Here is a 20,252-nt window from a genome sequence, read left to right as displayed (position 1 = left end):
CCTTGGAACCACCTGCCCAGGGTTCACCCATGAGTGCAGCTTGCACTGAGGCAGCTAAATAGATTTTACCCAACTTGAAGTTGCCCCTCTCCAATATCTCTGAAAAAAGTCATTGGGTATTTGTTCCTTAAAACTATTGCCGTTGAATAATGACTTAATGCAGCAGGTCTGACTTTAAAATGAGGTTCAAACCTTTGAAGACGAGTGCCTTTAGAACCGAACAGCTGCCACGCTGCCTGTTCAAGAGGAAAGCTCAGGTCCCCTTGGAAAAATGATCTTCCCATTTCCTGTCCAGACTTTGCCCAGGTCCACAGACCAAAGCTCAGCTGCTGTTTGTTAACCCGAGCACCTCTCGTGGAGCACCACCAGTCCTCTTATAACCTAATAATCAACACCTGGCATCTGCAAGACAGACGAGAGACAGGCAGCAGCAAGGGTGTCCAGTTATTGAAGGACATACCGATCTCTACAGAGCAATTTCAGATAGGCATGTTATTTAATGTGTTTTAAGTGCTGCTGCAGCACCTACTGTGGGAATGCTCTCGTGGAGGGGGAGCAGGGATAGGGAAATTCTACAGGCTCCTCTCCCCTGCCTCCATACAGGAGGTTGGACTAGATGGCCAAAATAATCCCTTCTGGACTTAGAATCAATGGTAAAGTGCAAGTGGCACAGCTCCTGAGCTAAGGAAAATGCCTAGTCGACACCTGTCTTTGTCTAACAGAGGAGCTCTGCTGCCTTCTCCATACATGCTGGGTTTGCAATCTTGCCTTGTTGCAAAACCAGTGATCAATATTTTGCAGACGGTGAGCCCCACCGGTACGGAGCCCCACTGCGAGGAAGAACAGGAAATCTTGTACAATCTCTGTGCCTGCAGAAGAGGGACAAAAAGTCAGTGCGAAAGAGAGATCAATCAATACTGACAACAAACTCTGGATCAGTTCTTCAAGGAAAAGTCATGCACTTCCCTTTGAAACTCCGCTTATCTTGGTACCTTGCTGCTAAAATGGATCTTTCAGATTGTGTTACTTTGGAGTAGGAAGGAAATCAAAGGAGGATTTTTCTTTGCTAATACCTGTAAAAGAGAACTGTTTTTCAACAATACTTTTCAACGTCTAAGGTCTTCTCAGTATCTTTGAAATAAGGACAACACTACAGTATATTTTTGCCCTTATTAAATGATGGTAAGAACACAAGTGAAATAAACTATGTCCAGATGCCAGAATTTTGTGAATCTCTTGAAATATCAAACGTACTCGGTCAGGATGTTGCTGAATCCCCATCAATCAGCATTGACAACTATACATTAGAGGTCGTCCACGAGTTCGTTTACCTCGGGTCTAGCATCACTGACACCCTGTCGTTGGACGCTGAGCTCAATAGGAGGATTGGAAAAGCAGCCACAACTCTGTCCAGACTCAGCAAGAGGAGTGTGAAATAACAACAAGCTGTACACTCACACCAAAATGCAAGTCTACAGAGCCTGCATCCTCAGCATCCTCCTTTATGGCAGCGAGACTTGGACCCTGTATGCCCGCCAGGAAAAGAGGCTGAACGTCTTCCACTTGCGCTGCATCAGGCGCATCCTTGGAATATCATGGAAGGACAGAGTGACCAACACCGCCGTCCTCGAGCAAGCTGGAATCCCAACCATGCACACCCTCCTCAGGCAGCGTCAGCTCCGCTGGCTTGGCCACGTCCACAGGATGAATGATGGAAGGATTCCAAAAGACATCCTGTATGGTGACCTAGCCTCTGGCAAAAGACCTCCCGGACGCCCCCAGTTGCGCTACAAAGATGTCTGCATGAGAGACCTCAGAGAGGTAGACATCAAGCTGGACAACTGGGAAGAACTAGCAGATGACCGCAGCAGATGGAGGCAGGGGTTACACAAGGGCCTTCAGAAGGGCAAGATGAAGATCAGACAGCTAGCAGAGGAGAAGCGAGCGCACAGAAAGCACAATAAGGACTTGCCAGACACCCACTACATCTGCAAGAGATGCAGCAAGGACTGTCACTCTCGTGTGGGTCTTCATAATCACAATAGACGCTGTAAATGAAGTCCTCAGTTGAAACTTTAAAGGGCGCAATCCATAGTCTATGCAGACTGAAGGATGCCTACTACTACTTGAAATATTAATAAGCCCTTACTAGGAAAAATAAAATTTATTGATTTTATCTAAAATAAAATTAAATGTGACATGGCATTCTATATGCTTTATGAAAAAATGTTTGTGACATGAATGTTACAACTGAAATGTTTCTGCAAGATGGCTCATGTAAGTTATCACTGAAGAGGTTATGATGCACTGAATACGAAATGTCCTTTTTCTATGTACGTATCATTTTTAGACGAAGTAAGGAATATTGACCTGCGTGTCTGTCTGATACTTTCCACTTTGGGTCACTCCCACTGCAGACACTTTGGGGACTACAACTGAAAAGCCAGACAGGGCTGGATGGCTCATCAGCGAGGCTAATCAATTGTAAACAGTCGGAACCTTCCTGCAGTCATAAATATACTGCTACTGGCTCATTGTGCTACAACCATGGTAGCCAATCAGTTCGGAAGCAGTAGCCACTACAATAGCTACTGTTATAGTGAACTAGTCACATTACTCTGAAAATACATTTATTGTTTAAGCCAACTAGCCACATGCAACTGGCCAAAGAGCCACATGTGGCTAGTGGCTAACATTTTGGACACTATGGTGCTACAATGTGAGGTGATGTGGTCACCTGATACTCACTCCTGGGTCTGCTGAATTGTTCCACAGAGGGGCAGTGGAAATATAACAAAAAGTTTTCCACCTTATGAAATTTCAATTTAAGGTGGGGGAAGAAAATGGTGATGGTTGTCAGGTGGCTTTACCGCTGCCCCCCACCCCAAAGAGATACTTAAAAACAAAAGGACTGTAACTGAAAGGAGGACAAGGGACAGCTGGCCTGTGAAAGACTTTACTTGAAATATCGTCTAGGGTGAGACATTATTTGTAAGCAGTTCACAGTGAATCTAGTTTAGGTTGGGTGCTTTATATTATTTTCTTAGTAATGTGCTTTGTTCTGTTTGCTGCATCTTCAATCATTTAAAATACACCTTCTCCTAATTAATAAACTAATTTCTGGATATAATGTAACCCTGTTTATGTAATTTCTCAGGGGAAGGCATGAGAGGCTGTTTATAGCTTCCTTCACATCAAGGAAGGCAGCAAACATCACAACTTTTGGGGAAGAGGGTGAGTACATGTGGGTGCTGGAGTAAATCCCTTAAGTGCAGTCCTGGAGCTGATAGGGAAGGGTGGCTTAGTGGTGTTTAAGCCACTCAGGGGATATCCCAGTCATCCCAACCATCATAGAATACCTGAGTGTATTCAGTAAGGCAGCAGTGAAATAGTCCACAATGTGAAGTCCACAAAAATACTCAGTTGAATTCTGCACAAAAAGACCCTTGCAAACATGACTCTTTATGCAGAGCTTTCCTCCAGGCCACATAAAACCAGAGACATCAACAGAAGCAGCTGTAGTTTATTGTTGTCTGTTTCAATTTCAGACCATAATTCACCAAGTTATAGGTCAGTCTGTACGTTGCATAGGAATATCCCCAGCCTATCACAGATAACCTCAGACCTACCTGCCTTCCAGAGCTTCAAGGCTGAGTGTACATTTATCACCTGCCTTGCCTTTCAACAGAACAGTCAATATGTCCAGCTAGGAACCAAACATTAATAACCTTAAGCTTGACAGGGATTTTGCTAACAAGGTGTGATTCTTGTAATGTTCTGAGTAGCTTACTTTAAAATTAAGTGGCATTGGGTAATTTGTGTCAAGCTCTGCTATGATTGCCCTGGACCTAATTATTTCAGACACACTAACAGCAACAGAATATGCAGGACGATAAAATATCCAAGCTCCGTAAGTACTCCAAAAAGGAATTTACAGCAGAAACATCTCTCATAGGAAAACACACAGAAGAATGTGTGAGAAAGAGAACCATCCACTACAGGGCGGGGGAGATAAACTAAGTTATTACACAGATGAGAGAAGGCTATACAAAACCCCATAAGAGCAGAATTTCTCCATGCAGTATGATGGATTGTTTTGCTTGGGTTTCAGAAGTACTGCCGCCACATTGTGCGACTATGTGAAACCTGAATAGAGAAAGTGACCGGTCCAGTTTTACTGTCCAAGCTGCTAGAGATGCCAAAAGAAAGCCATGAAAGCAAGTCAGAATCAATATAAAACTCTCAGGTTATGTGGATTCAGGTGGCTTTATTTTTAAGCCAAAACAAAAAAATCCTTTACTAGTGTTACTAAATCAATGTCTACATAAATAATGTTCCTTTAACTGCACAGAATGCTATCCTGCCAAGGAAACTCAGCAAGGCTGTATATTGTGAGAGGAACACTGGATAAATCATGAAAGCAAAGCCCAAGAGTCTAGTGCAAATCAGTAGAAGCCTAAGAGAAAAACAAATGCTTAAAGTGGAGACCGTTGATTATGCATAATACCCAGGCATCAGACAAAAGGCAAAAGAAACTCAGGAACCTTATGCATGTTTATAAGATAACATTTAAAAAAATTAATTCAACAGAAACAAAAAGTGTTACACATACGGGATCCCTTCTTTGATTTAAATGGAAAAGCACATTTGATGCTTCCACAGACTTTTTGCACCAAAGCTCACTTTAAATCAAAAAGTTCTCTAATTTTCAACTAAAATTATTTCCTCTCCTGCCTTATTGCATCACTACAGCCTCTTGCAATGGAAACAAAACATTTCCACTGAAACTTAGGGGATTTTCAAATTTAAAAATGTGACCCTAAAATATACAGCCTCCAAAAATGCCAAGGCATGCACCCTGTGCTCTGACACACCAGGGTAAGATCCCAGCTTGTGAGAACCCCTGTGTGTTTCTAGTCAGACATGTAATGAAGATCTTTGCTGGATCAGGTCCATGGAAGCCATGGCCATCGGGGATGAGGCTGTATCAGACACGTTTGTGGGTTACTTCAGGCTTGCATGGACCCACGCCACCCAGTGACCTTGCTCAGGCTGTGGCAATCACACGAACTCTACCAGAAGGAAAGTCATGTGCACTTAGTGCACAGCCCCACTGGACTATGGAGCCTACTGCTCTCTGGTTTCCATTGAAAGAGGACTACAGACATCATGGCCTCCCCAGGCAGGTTTATCCTAGGCTGGGAGCTAAGGGCCAAACCCATTCCCATTTCACTCTCACTCAGAGTCACAGGAGGGCTTCTAGATTGCCAGCTAGCCCTGGACATCAGCTGGTCACTCCATAAAGCGGCTTCCCCTCCCTTGGTGTTCACACCTCCAGATCAACTGCTGGTAGTAAGCCTCACCCTTGCTGACTGAGCTAACCTTGTTATCCCCACCCTTGCTCTGGCTTATTTATACCTGGCCCTGCAGATTTCCAAGACCAGCATCTGATGAAGTGAGTCTGTGCTCACGCTCAAAACTTTTCTGTTAGTCTATAAGGTGCCACAGGACCCTTTGTTGCTGTTACTCTCTCCATAGAGAGATGTCACTGCTTCTGTTGTCCTTTTACATGTGTAACACCAACAGACCCAGGTTGCTGGCCCCAGGGATAAAACCTGCAATCACAGGGTCTAAAGCCCTGCACCCTACCACAAGCTAAAGGCCAGCTGGCTATCAGCTGAGGCCGTAAGGCAGAGACTCCACTCACCCCAGATGAGGTCTCAGCGCCCCTGGGTGCTACACATGGAAAAAGCGTGTCTTTTTCTGCTGCTGGGGGTTAGATTGCGGTTTCTATTCTGATGACTATTATACCAGCTGGCATTTATTAGAAGAGTCCCCCAGACTTCCTAGACTGTTTAGAGTGGGGGTGGAGCTGGGGGGAAAATGTGACCTGCACTGGGCTCCCATTAAATCTACGGGTACATCTGCACTGCCTAGGAGACTGACCTGCTCTGGGCCAGGCTTCCGGGGTTCAATTTCATGCGCCCCACGGGGGTGTGCAAAATTGCACTACTGGGGTTGACAGTCAACCTCACTACTCCTCCATCTCATGAAGAGTCAGGGAGGTCAACGGGGGCGTCTCTGCCATGGACATCCCGCAGTGAGGGCTGCTGGACAAGGTGACCCTGAATACGCCAACTCTAACTATGCAATTGCCATGCTGGAACTGCGCATCTACAATCAACTCTAGGACCTAGTGTCAACCTGCCCTGAGACTCAGTCGTCTGTCTTTTCAAACTCTGCCCTTACCTGAGTAGCAGAAGTGCTGTTCCCAGCACAGCACGTAGCACTCCCCGAATCAGGTGTCACTACTGACAGGTATGTCCACAGTCACAGAGCCAGGGAACCTGACCACACACCAGGACCCCACTGCACTGGGTGCTGCACAGCTGTTGCATCAGACTTCCCATCTAAGTGAAGTACCGTACAGCCATGCTCCCCCGTCACACGGAAAGATGCCCCAAGCACTTTCCCCGCTTAGAAAAGATGGAGTCTTTCAGGACACCTGTGTTCAAGACTTACCCATTTATATATTGTATTTCTGCTGCTCCTGGATGCCCACATCTGCCTCTCTCACCTTGGCTCTTGTGCAGTCTTACTTGTTCCACATTCCAATAATTCTGACTTTCAAGTCCAGGAAGAATACCGAGGACAGTGAGGTCTTAACAGCAGAGAACTGTTGTTGTGCAATGCAAACGAATAACCCTTAGGATTTACAAGGACACACGTGCAGTATGCATTTTAGTGCCCGTACAGGAGAGCCATTGCCAATAACTCACTCAGTGCCAGCAACTACCTTTTATAAAGCTGATGTTTGCATTTCCTTTGTGTGAAGAAACTTAACCTCCAACTTCTGGCAGAAGAAACTGAATCAAGCCTGGGTTTGAGATGCTAGAGGGGACAGCATTCCGATTTACTTGCCGCTACTTCATCTCATGCTGCCTATTCGCCTGACCTCTGGGAGTGAACAATTACAGCACCCACTAACCTTTTCCAATTCACCTCTGTGGGTCAAGATTTGCACCTCATGCAAGGATTGGTACTCAGTGCAGTTCCTGCAGCTGTGCCAACTTCCTCCATTTTTGTTGAGTCCCCGCCTTAGGCTCAGTGGCAGGAAAACACTGTGGTTTTACTTGCTTTTCTATGTTACCAAGGCCTGAAAGATTTAATCTCCACCTCTCAGACAAAGTGGGGACATTGCTGCCTTTTTAAGAGTAACAGGCACTCAGGTGTTGTTGAACCTGCCTTAGACATCTCCATGGGTGACTCAAAAACTAGCAAAGTTACGGTACTGGACAACTCTTGCATGGAGAGCTAGCTGAAAACACAGTCTCTCTCCTCTTTCCCATCAAAAGATTTTAAAATGAAAAGTGTCACTCAAAAATTGACTTTTTTGTGGAAAAAAATTGTTTTGATTTAAAATCATCTCCACTGTTCAAATCAGCTTTCAAAAACAGGAAAAGAAATCAAAGTTTTGCACTCTCAATCTTTCTGGCGTAGAGTATCACTGAATGAACGAGACAGGCTGGGGTATCACCTCCTCTCTTCCCGCCCCCACCCTTTCCAATTAACATTCTGTATCTTTTAAAAGCTGCCCCTGCTTTGGGCAAGTTAGAGAAAAACAAAAAGGAAAAAAATGAAATTCTACCTTTGCCACTCTGCAAGTCTTCCCAAACTGGGTAAGTTTTGACAAGTTAGAAAATGGGAAGCTAAAATCCCACCGCTGACAGGGCATGACACATTTTATTTTGCTCAGTGGCAAAAGGCGGGTGGGGCAGCAAAGAGGGAAGAAAGATGAAAAACTAATGAAAGATTTGAAATTTCATTTAAAAATTATTCTTCCAAAAAAGTCCAAAACTGTAATTCAAAGTGAGATTTCCTTGTTAGACCTTGACAAATCCTCTCTTTTTGGTGTGAAAATTAAATACTGTGAATACAATGTTTTTCTTTATTTAGTTACTACTCTTTTCTTGTTGGGGAATAACTCATTCTGCATCTAAACAAACACACTTTGATGGATAACGTGTGTTGAAAGGCTAGATCTGCAATAAGTTATGTGGCCTTTTAATACAAAGATTCGAGTTGACCCACAGCCAGTTTGAAATGTAGGAAAATCCTTCAGGAGGTAGCTTTTTTGCTAAGGGTTCTGCACACAAGCCCCTTCAGCTAACAAGCTCAGGAAGCCAAAATGCAGGGACAAAAAAATTCTTTGCTAAGATTTCTGTAGTAGGAAAACAAACCAGATAATTCAGGCATCTTTGTATATCTCATTGAAAGAAAGACCCTAGCCATTTCATTTTCCTTTGCAGACTACCTTGCCAAGTCAGCTCTGCGGCAGTATCTTAGCTGGCTGAATTACGATGGGGAAAAGGTGGGGAGGTGTTCACAGAGCCGTCTGTGTCAAACAAAGGGATGATTACTGGACAGAGATGGTAGCTGCACAACTCAGCAACAAAAGGTATTTCACCAAAGGTTGAGGGAGAACAGCAGCATCTGCGAAACTGCTGGAACGTCAATGCTGCCAAAGGAAGAGAAGACACACACAGAGCCCAGGCAGGCTGAGGACGCCTGGTGTTTGCACTCTCAGGCGATAGCCTAGATGCACAGGGCAGTGATGTAGGCCTGCTGGTGCCCGTTTACCAGAGCAGGGATGGGAAATAATTTTTGCTAGGGGGTCACTCCAAGATTTGGTACGTTGTCCACAGAACAGTGTGTACCCTGACAAGGTGTGGGATCTGGAATGGAGGCTGGGTGCAGAGAGAGCTCAGGGTAGGAGATTTGGGTGCAGGAGTGGGTATGGAGCCGAGAGGGAGTTTAGGTGAAGGAGGGGCTGTGACCTGGGGCACTGGGTTGGGGTGCAGGGTCTAGAAAGAGGGACGGGTCCAGGAGAGGATTCCAGACTAGGGAAGGGGTGCAGGAAGGGGTGCAGGGTGTGGGAGGAAGTTGTGAGCTAGGGCAAGGGGCTACAGAGGCTTTTGGTGGTGACCTGGGGCAGGAAGCTGGGGGAGAGGGTGAGGTGCCAAAGGCAGACTCTGGCCGGGAGGTGTGTATGCAGACAGCTCCCAGCCAGCATCCCAGAGGGACCTTAGGCCTGATGCAGCCCCAGTCTTGTGGAGGGAGCAGGTGGCTGCTCTGAGCCTGGCGCTGTGGCAGGCAAGGAGCTTGCTAAAGGCCCCAGTAGGCTGGATCTAAAGGCTTGGCAGGCTGGCTCCAGCCTGCAGGCTGTATGGTGCCCACCCCTGCTAATAGAGAGACAAGGCAGGGGACTCAATAGCTCTTACTTGACCTGGTGAGAGTAAAAATATTGAGCTTCCTACAGAGCTCATTGTCAGATCCTGAAGGCAGCTCTGTGTAGCTCACAAGTGCGTCTCCCCCACCAGCAGAGGCCGGCCCAGTAAGAGGCCTTACTGCTCCCACTTGTGTGTCTGGATGTTCAGTGTTAGGAGTGTGTGAAGAATGGATGTGGAGCTCCAACACCCGGCCCAGCTTTGCCCTTATACATCTTGTCTCATCGTTACCGACAACAAGTGCATGCTGCCAGAGAACAGTTCTACTGCGCACACAGTTTGCATCAACTCCAAGTCCAGCTATTAATAATACGCCCTGGCCTAATCGCACATCAGAAGTACAGTGCCATTTCCTCTGCCTCCAGCCCCCTGCTGCTCAACGCACTGCACAACTGAGCAAGGAAGCCGTTTGTCCCCATTGCACAGCTCTGGGCAAGTGCCAGTGGCACCTCCCATCCCCTGTGACTGTCTGCTTAGCAGCAGAATGACGATTGACTCGTGCCTTCTCTCTCACCAGGACATGCTGACACCAGCAGCGGAGCCCTGGGAACCCTTCAGGGGAAAGGCGCTGGAAGGTCAGGTGGACGTTGCAAAGCACAGGGCCCATTTCAGCAAGTGGGGAAGCCTTCCGAAGGCATGCCCCACGGCCGCTAGTTGCTAATTACCTTTTCCCCAGAGCCATGCAGCTGGCACCCTCTCTGCTGGAGAAGCAGCTGCCTGACTCCTGAACATCTAAGAGCTTTCCCTTCAGCTCCATAGAGCCCAGCAAAGACCCCCTTACCCCCCGACACACAAACATGCCAAACTGCTCCAAACTGACCGGAAAGCAAACAAGTGACCCATCAGGATGTTCACCCACTACCAGGCCCGGCTTTCACTTCCCACTGGCAGAATTTAGGGGAAACTGGAGGCGGCGGTAGAAATCTACAGGGCAAAATAGTGACTGTCCCACATCAGCAGCCCACTACCTCCATCGCATCCCTTTCCCCACTACCCAGCCCCCTGCTTCCGCTTGCTCAGGCTCCTTTAAACTGGCCAGAATGCTTCCGTGACGAGACAGGCAGGAGAAGCGTCACTTCACTATTGGATTGGGGCTCATAAGAGCAGCTGACCCATATGTTTGGTGGAGAACAGGGAAGAGTTTGGGGCTAGATGACCAGGCTGTGGGGACTCAAACCTAGGGAGCAGCATGACATTTGCAGCAGTTTGGGCTTTATGCAGCAGTCCCAGGCATGGCAACAACCATTTGGCTCTGCACGAAGTTTTGCTTAGTTGTCAACCTCATTTTGTACATTAAGTTCTTCCCACATCAGCTCTCTCTTTCTATTCTCATCTCATATCTGAAGCTGCTGGGCTAGACCAGGAGGAGTAACACTGTGTCGGGAAACACCTGACGAAGAAACCATGGAGTCCTTAAGGACATCTTGGCTTCCTGCAGCTGAAGCACAGTTTGCTCACAGAGGGATAGCACTCAGGACAGGAGATGTAGCCTAGCACACAGCCCCGTCTTCCTCCCCCTCCCATTTGCCAAATGTTTAAACACAGCCAGGAAGAGCTGAACTCCACAGAAATTCAGCATGCTGAGATGCAGTGTAAGGCTACTGGTCACAGACCCTGGTCGTATCGCCAACTGCAGGGTCAGTGAAAAAAGCCTTTTCTAGGATTCTCATTCACACACTTCATTTTTGTACCAAAGCTTCAGAATGGACGTTTCTGATGTCAGCTTGACTGCCCTCTTGGCTGAGCTCACACCTGAGCTGAGGCCTTTGCCATTGACACAGCAAGCCAGAAGACACATGCAAACAGATTGCCATCCAGAAGTAATTGCAGCACAAGGCAGAGCTCCCCCAGAGCTGGTGGATTTGGGGAGATGCTCTGGTTCTTCTGGTTTCCTTCTGTTTCTAAAGGTGCTACTACATTAGACAGGAACAAGTTAGAAGTTCCTGCATGTCATTTCTGCCTGTTCACGTGATAGTCTTGGAACTGGTATCTCAGAATGGTGAAAGAGAATAATTTCATGAACGTTGAATGAGACATGCTGATCAAGGGGGCATTAGCATTTACTGAGTTATTAGAATTTCCGGAAGGACTGTACATCACTACATCTGTACGCGTACTAATGTGATACATCCCACCATGTGCCAGCAGTGCCCCTCTGCCATATATGTTGGGCAAACCAAACGAAGAGTCTCTGCGCCAAAGGATAAATAGATACAAATCAAACATCAAGAAAGGCAACACACAAACCAACAGCAGAACACCTTAACCTCCCTGGACACCGACGCCAGGGCTACACTATCAGGTAAAAATCAATTTTAGATGAGCAAATCCAGCAATGAGAACTGCGTAACTGGAGTCAACATCTCTAAAATAGATTTTTGCCACCAGCCACACAGCAGGAGGTCAATGAGAGAAACTCTCCCATTGACTTCTCTTACTCCTCACAAGTGCGAGGAGCACCAGGGTCCATGGTGGCACCAAGACAGTTTGATTTAGCATGTTCCCATTAGGCATGCTAAATCGACTGCCAGCACATAGATCTTCCCATAGGTGTAGCAGTCCCCTCAGTAATGGATTCAGAAGCAGCCATTCTTCCACAAAACAATTCAACAACAGACTGCAAAAAGACAGAACAGAGCTTCAATTCATTTGCAAATTTAGCACAATTGTGTTAGGACTGAATAATATTTAGAATGGCGCTCTCATTACAAAGGCAATTTTCCTCTGGGTGTTCACTTCCCCACATCTGCTACTGGGAGTAAATCCACATCCACCCTGACTGAATTGGCCTTGTTAACACTGGTCCTACACTTGATAGGTATCGCCCTTCTTTTGATATATTAATGTGTCTATAATAAATCTAGATCTATACGTTTACAGCTGTATATATCCCTGCCTCTGCATTTCTACTCCAATACCTCTGATTAAGTGGGTTTTACCCACCAAAGCTCATGCCAAAATAAATGTTAGTCTTTAAGGTGTCACACGGCTCCTCATTGTTTCTGCAGGACTGTAGTAATCTGATTTAACAGGGTGCTGTCAGCTGTGGGAGGACCACACAGGAAAGCCACACACTGGGCACAAACACTCCAGCAGACACTTGACAAACAACGGGGCACACCATTAGCTTCAGAGACCAAGAGGACCCTCCAACACTGCACAGCCTTTGTCGGGGCAGGAGTGCACTTGCAAAGCTAACATCAGAGAGACAAGGCGTTCACTCTTCTAAAGGAGAAGGGTGCCCAAGGGGAGGCTGGCTGCAGCCACTCTACAGAGATTGGCAATAGGAACACACCCCCCCTCACACTCTGCTGGATGGCTGATTTTGCAGAGTTACAGCCCAGCAAAGGTGCCTGTTGACACACTCATTACACAACCTGAGCAGAGTGCAACATTAAAGAAAACTAAGGATCTCAGCTCCTGGCCAGTCATTGCATGGCCTGAACCATAAGGGTACCTTTCAGCAGGGATTAGCTTAATTACCACTGCATTGCTCCCTGAGACAAGCCTGCATAGTTATGCTCCACCCCTGCATTCTACACTAGTGAAAGGGTGAGACCTAGTGTGTAGCTAAGCACACTTACCTTCCCACTGATTCTGCAACTCATGGGAACCAATGTGGGTGGGGAGTGTCAAACAGCCAATAGATATCAGGGGCAACCACAAGACTCCCCACCCCATAATAATGTGAACAAGTCCAAGCGGAGAAGTGAAAAAAGAAAAAATCCGTATGTAAGAGAGTTTTGTCCCAGTCCGAGTTTGTGGCTAAGCAGATGCGTGGGCCATTATTTGCTGCAGATTTAGTGTGAGTAAGCAGCATCTGCAATTACTTGCACAGGGAATTAACTCCTCCAATGCCCTGTGCTGCATCAAGTCTGCCTTGCTGCTCCAAAATCCAGTCAGCGACCTGGGAAGAGAATGTGTTTCACAGTTACCCAACCACCTTTCGGATAATGAGCTGATGCAGCCAGGAAGTTGCCAATATCACTTGTGGGACAAGCGTGCCCATCAGCACCAAAGCAGGCACATGCAGTACTTTGTGTTACCATCACCTGACCCGTTAGGAGAGCATTTATGTACATTTTCCTCCTCTGGATTAATGACTATAAGCCCAGGACAGAATTCATGACCATCAAATGTTTGATGGAATATGTCTCTAGAGCCTGCTCCTTTGTAGCAAGTGTGGCAGCAATTACCAGAGTAATTCGTTAAATATGTTAAACAAACAAAGAAAAAAAAAAAAAGAAAAATCAGAGGAACTTCTCACAAGATCAGATTAGTAGATCACTAGCTGAGCCCCAAACCCCTAAAATCCTTTGCAAGCACAAGGAGCTCAAAGCACAGGACCTACAGAAGTGCATTTTCAAAGGTATAAATGATACAGTGCAAATTCCCTTGTGTGAGTATACTACTAATCCATCACCCTCAGGGTCAGCACCACTATTTTCTTAAGTGTCACATCCATTTCTAATTGGCATCCTCTTCATGGGGTTCCTGAGCACTGAGCAAATCCCAGGCTATGTTCCACCAATGGAAATCAGTTAGAAAGTTTAATTAACATTTTAGCAGTTTCAGGCAACCATCCCCAAACCCACATTTCCACCTCGGTGTGCAGGGGTCAAATTATAACTCAACCAGTGGCTTTAACCAGTAGCTTTAACATGCATACCTTTAACAAAGTCATTTCCATACTTGTGTCAGGGTGTTTCGCTCTTCCCATCATTAACAGACATGGATCTGTGTTGGGGCCATGCTTTATAAAGGTAGGCTTGGTCTTAGCGTCAAGAATGTCTAATTAATGTCACTTAAGTATTTGAGCTGAGTTCTTGTCAGCACCTCTTAAGGAAAAGGCCTAGTAACTTGGCTCCAGGAATGACTAAATGCAAGCCCAGTCATTCAAAGGGAGGGGACAGTCACAGGTGCAGCAAGGCACAGTACAAGCAGGGGACTGGTCTGGTCTGCCAAGGCCACAGGCAGTCTCGGCTTTGTTTTCCATGCCAAGAGAAGGGGCAGAGGATCGGTGAGGCAGCCACTTGGAGCAGGAGGTATTGCTGCATTTACTGACGTGATTCACATCCTGGCACATTCTAGTCCACCTCCTCCCACAAAAAACTTTCCTGACCGGTCCACTTCTCACAGGAAGTTCCTTTATGGCGGTGGCTTGTGATGTGGACTTCTTCTTTGCCACTGAGCTGGCTCCAACAGCAGGTACAAGACAAGGCTGAACTCCAGTGACTTGCAGAAAAAGAGGCAGATCAAGGGATGAGGAGCAGGAAGTGCCACTGCCATGGCTGTAGCTATTTGGCACAGACCAGAGCCCAAAGAGCCCAGTATCCTGCTTTCTAGCAGTGAACAGTGGCAGGCGCTTCAGGGAGAATGAAAAGATCAGGCAACCGTCAAGTGATCCAGCCCCTGGTGCCCATTCACAGCTTCTGGCAAACAGAGGCTGGGAACATTTCAGAGCATGATTTTTGCAATAAGACTGTCAGCCTCCTGAGCTGTCAAGCAGACCCTTTACACCAGCACCTAAAGGCTCTCCTTTAACAGGATTTTTAAAATCCCAGCAAAGCTGTGGAGATTCCACATCCCTCCAGCAATTGGTTTTGGCACCATTAGCCCCACAAGGAGGTGCCTGAAGCCTGTGGAATTGCCTGCTAATTAGATCATCGCTCCCTAAGGGGAAAAAAAAAAAGATGCTGACTGGCAAGCAAAAGAGGTAGAGGAGGAACTACACACAGAGGCTATTTCTCTAGTGCCTGCTGCAAGCCCAGCAGAATACTAACATGCAGCCAGCTCCCCCTATGGCTGTCAAACCTGAGTGGAAATAAATGGAAAAGAAAACTTAGCTACAGCACAAATTTACGTTTCTGTCAAAGAAAAGTGGCTGACAGCTATTTTTGGAAACTGGTCTCCATCATATTAATTTACCTGCTGGTTGAAGTTGTCTCATTTGCAACAAATCTGGCTGGTAAATATTAACCGTGGGCTTTGTTGCAATTCCCCTTGCACATACTAAGAGGAGGAGAAGGATGTGGAAGATGAAGCAGAAAGAGAACTTTACAACCAACATCAGACAGCGTCTGTGCATTAGAGCTTCAGTTACATGAAAGATATTGCATACTCTGGAAAGTGAATTATATATCGAGTCAAAGACCATGTCTCATGATATTAAGGGTAAAAGGACACAGCTGCTGAGGAGCCTGTCAGGCAAAAGGGAGCAGTGGACAAGTCTTATCAGCTGCAATGTAATAAGACCATTAATCCACTCACTATGCCATCACTGGAGCTAGATTTCAAAACCAAAATAAGCACAGAGCAGCATCTGGCTGAAAACATATGTTAAACACGCAGAGTATTTTCAATGTATTTACTGTGACAAAACCTCATCTTCTTTGAGAAGGCAGCTAACGGGTACTTCATTCCACCCTAGAGGTGGTCACATTTCAGTGATAGGTGAAGGGAATTATGAAATATGAGAACAAGCCATGAACTTCATCACACGTTAGGATCCTTTTGGATGAAAGGAGCTGTGCAGAAAGATGAACGGCAAAAATATTTCGATTTATTGCAGCAGTGAGCAGTGTGTGCTATCAATCCTATTAGTCCTTTTTTAATCTCTGCTGACTATTGTTCTAGATCATGAATGTTGCATCTGTACTATGACGACTTCATCACTTTAATCACTAGAATACTAGAGTTATAATCTAGTTAGAACCCAGCCTTGCAAATTCAAGGTGACACAGAAATCCATTTCTTTCCCACTGAGAAAAGCACATCTTAAAGAGCTCCCTTCACCACCACATCCAGTTAAACTCTTCACCCTCCCAAACCAAAGTTCATGATTTTGCCCCACTTGTTTTACCCAACTCTCATTGTGTCAATCCCCACCCCCACCATCCCCAGAGCTGCCAGTTTTACTACCCAATTTTATAGCACCCAAATCCAGGTTAGAGAGCTTTCCCTGGCCTCCTGCCAGGTCCCCTGATCCTGGCCACCAACACCAGTGGTTTTACCTACCAGTGAGAGAGAAGCAAGTCCAGCCCATCGGATGGCTGGTCAGCCCAAGCCAAGCACGCATGCTCTGGGAGAACAGTGACTGACTCGGTATAGTGGGACCTGCTTTTGGACCCATACCAGAAGAACTTTCCCAGTGTATCATGATACTTACAAGCCGCAGGGCTGATGCGTGGCCTGTGGGTAAAGGCCAGTGCCTAGGGAAGTGTGTGCAATGTTGTGTCTCTCACACTAAGTTCATCTGTCACAGTATTTGCTGGTCTTCCTTCTCGCTCAAGGAGAGGGCATTATGCAACCTTGCTGGGCTATCATGCTGCTCCGTCAATTAACACTTCTCCTCCTTCTCCCCCTGTGGGGCCATGTCTGTGGCTTGTGACGAATTGTTCTGACACTCTGTTCGTGGATGTGTCTGCTTGATCTGGTGCCATGTCTGTGAGCTGGGTCCTTACTCCATGAGGTGACAGGTGGAGAATCCTAATCCTAAGGAGCTGCTTTGGTTTGCTCGCTGTTGGCAGCCAGATGTACCCATTCCTTTATTTGAGGACAGTTCCCAGTTAAAACTGGGATAAGTCCAGGGACAGAACATGTGTCTGATATAATGGAGTGTGTCGCATTTAGGAGGCGCTGCTCTTTGGCAGGCCTTTCCTCATGTTATACTTCATATCTTGGGAGCAGAGCACTGGAGTCAGATTTGCTGGTGTCAGTCCATTTTAAAATCCCCAAAAAGCCACTGATGTTTGTTTGCCTTCAAGTGAAGTTGATTTTTTTTTGGTCCTTGCTAAAGAATTCCTGCAGCCCTAGATGCTTTCATCATAAATCTTGCAGCATTATTCACTTAGCATTATGCTAATGCAAGGCTTAAAGGAATTTCAACTTTTAAAAAATTATTTTCTGATATTTGACCAGACATCAGACACTGCTCCACAGAGAATGACTAATGACTGCTTTCTGCGAACAGGGAAAAAAAAAAAAAACAATTATGTCCATTAAATTACTTCAAATATTTTTCCTACGAGAAAATGAATTATTTAAACTCAACACGGAAAAACCTGAAACATTAGCAAGAGCCTTCTGGGATTTGCTATGTAAATTCCCTACTCCAAACAGATGGGAAGAGCATGGCAAGCTGCCACACGAGCACTGAACAATACCAAGATTTCAATTCAATAGTTTTATTATGGTCTTCTTAAAGAGGGCATTAAGTGAATAACTACTACCAAGAGCACCATTAAATGCCTTCCTGCCTTCCTGAGGTGGAGGGAGCAAAATTAGATGGTCTGCACACTGGTTCCTGTAAGGGAATTTAAGGTTTGCATGGTGCCAAGTATTCATTTGACAACTTAACTGTTATCCTTAGGCAGAGCTCACTAATACACAGGCGCATTTCTACTACAGAGAAATACTAGCACTTCAGGACATATTTACATCCTCTTTCTTACTCTCGTCCCTCGGTTGAGCGAGATTTCTGCAGCACTGCACAGCCTTCCAGAAGCAGGGTTTAACCCAATCTGCACTTTGGCAATAGCTACAGAGCCAATGCTGCTTTCATTAGAATAGGGCCCCCTGACAGGGCGGCATGATATGCTCAGTTTTAGGATCATAGAATCACAGGGTCAGGACAGACCATGAGGGCCACGTAGTCCAACCGCTTGCCAAGATGCAGCATTCGTTGTAGCTAATCCAGCCAAGACAGATGGCTACCAAGCCTCCTTTTGAAAGGCTCCAGTGAAGGAGCTTCATTGCTTCCCTAGGCATCTGTTCCATTGGCCTTCTGGTCTTACAGATAGAAAGATTTTCCTGAGGTGTAATCTAAATCTGTTATGATGTAGTTTGAACTGGTCACCTCATGTCCTGGCCTCTGGAGAAAGAGAACAATTTTTCTCCAGCACTTTCTATGGCAACCTTTCAAGCATCTAGGTTCTGCTGTCATAGCCCACCTTAATCGTCTCTTTTCCCAAACTAAACATACCCAGGTCCTTCAGTCTTTGCTCATGTGACTTCCTTGTCCCATCCGTAGGTTAGCTGTGGGACAAACCAAAAATCAGAGCAAGCTGATCTGGACATATAGGGGCTCCATGGTGGGAAAGAACCGCACGCTGAAGACAAATCCTGGAGGCCGCCAGGGAAGATTGACTCCAGGTCAGAGAATGCTCTGAAGCCGTGAAGAAACTAAGCCCGGCAAATGAATGAAGAGTTTATTATTTTTGTTGAGATCTGTGTATTTCTTGCACAATTAAGTAAAGACCAATCCTCCTAGATTCCTGTGCCCACGCTGTGTGCGCACTGTGCTTCAACCATCTCGGGCACTTGAAATGTTAACCTTTGGACCACGCACGCTTGTACAGATGGCGTTCTGGTACAGGGCGGGTTTACAATAAGGGGGAATATGGGTGAAGGGGGAGGCAGCTTTGATAACAAGGGCTGAACTCTAGGATGTGGAGGCCTCAGCTCTCAAGTGGGCAGAGGAGCTGCACACTGGGACTAAGACAGACTAAGGGCAGTGCACAGACTTGTTAGGCGTCAAGCACTCAGGATCCAACAGGCAGCTCCTCTCCCAGCAATCTGAGGAGCGCCTAAAAGGGAGCATGTTAGTCTATAAGGTGCCACAGGACCCTTCGTTGCTGTTACAGATCCAGACTAACATGGCTACCCCTCCGATACTTAAAAGGGAGCATGTGATGCAACACCCCATTTTCTTCATAAAATATTATATGAATATGGCATAACTAAGATGTATATCAGGCAAGATGGCCATGTGAAATCACTGGAAAGGTTCTGATTTACTGAACATGATCACTTTACTTGTATGCACGTATCATTCTGCACCTAAGATGACAATTACGCTGTGTTTTCAGCTTGGGAACACCCACCAGACAATAGGCAATCAGTCTGCATGGGCCAGGAGGAAGGACAGGGGGACTTTGAAGATGCTAATCTCCCATCTCCCTGAGGTGGGAGGCAGAGCTGTGCATATCTTCCTCCACAGTGAGGGAGGAAGTGAATGTCATGAGCTTATGCTGTGCAGATCTCTATACAGCACAAGCTCGTTTGAGTTTACACACCAGAGGGTGAGTGCAATCAATGCTAGCCAATCCCCAGTCCGAGTGCTCCCACACAGAGCTGCTTGCAGGCTCTGCATGAGCCTACATGTGGGTGTGTGCTAGAGAAGGCACAGTAAAGGGCAGGGTGAGGGAGACAGCCAGGTTGAACAGGAGGGCTCGGTGACTCCCCAGAGGGTGGGGAGAGACCCACCACAACAGGATTAGCTCTGTGACAGAGATAACAAGAATTTCCTAGTTCTTGTACAGCTAAAGCTACTCAAAGCATCCTGCAGAGATGCATCTTAGTTCCCTTGATGTTTTTGCTTGATTTACAAAAGTATGTGCTATAATGGCCACAGAGATTAGCTATTGAAGAAGTGCTAAGAAAAAGGCATTAACAAAATAATTCTCCTTCATTCCAAAAGTATTTCCAAACACTGATTCCAAGGAGAGTACCAGCCCCATGGCTCATTCAGCCCCTTGGGAATGCCAAGTTCCTCTCTCACCATCACTTTAAAAGAGAAAGACGGAAGTGAATTTCAGCCTCAGACTCATTAAAGTGACACTAGTTAAGTAGGGGTTATATCCATTTTTACAGCTGTCATTAAATGTAACCTTCCAAGCTGTAAAGCCACTGAATTATTGAGTGTAAAGCCTGACAATGGAGATATTAATGTTCTAGAGTCATTTTATGGCAATACCACATTATGGAAATTATATGAAACCATTGTGAGCCCTTGGCACAGCTGTTCAGCCAAAGATGCTCCTAAATCAGTTGGTACAGTACAACCATCACTACATAAACAATACACCCTCCTCGCCAGTCCCCAAATTAAGCTCTGCTTATTGGACTAAAGTTGTAATGAGCTACATAAATAATGACCACAACTCAAGACTGAGAAAATACAGT

The 20,252-nt window shown here is 46.1% G+C and overlaps 1 protein-coding gene across 1 annotated transcript in view; it reads right to left on the bottom strand.

The window, feature by feature from the left end:
* EPHA10 (EPH receptor A10) overlaps window positions 1–20,252 on the bottom strand; it is a 101,600-nt gene that overhangs the window by 62,876 nt on the left and 18,472 nt on the right. The gene's annotated exons all lie outside the window — the stretch shown is intronic.

This window comes from Carettochelys insculpta, chromosome 24, assembly GCF_033958435.1.
Source record: "Carettochelys insculpta isolate YL-2023 chromosome 24, ASM3395843v1, whole genome shotgun sequence".
Classification (NCBI taxonomy): domain Eukaryota; kingdom Metazoa; phylum Chordata; order Testudines; family Carettochelyidae; genus Carettochelys; species Carettochelys insculpta.
The sequence above is the reverse complement of the archived record's forward strand: the minus strand, read 5'-3'. Positions and strand labels throughout refer to the sequence as shown.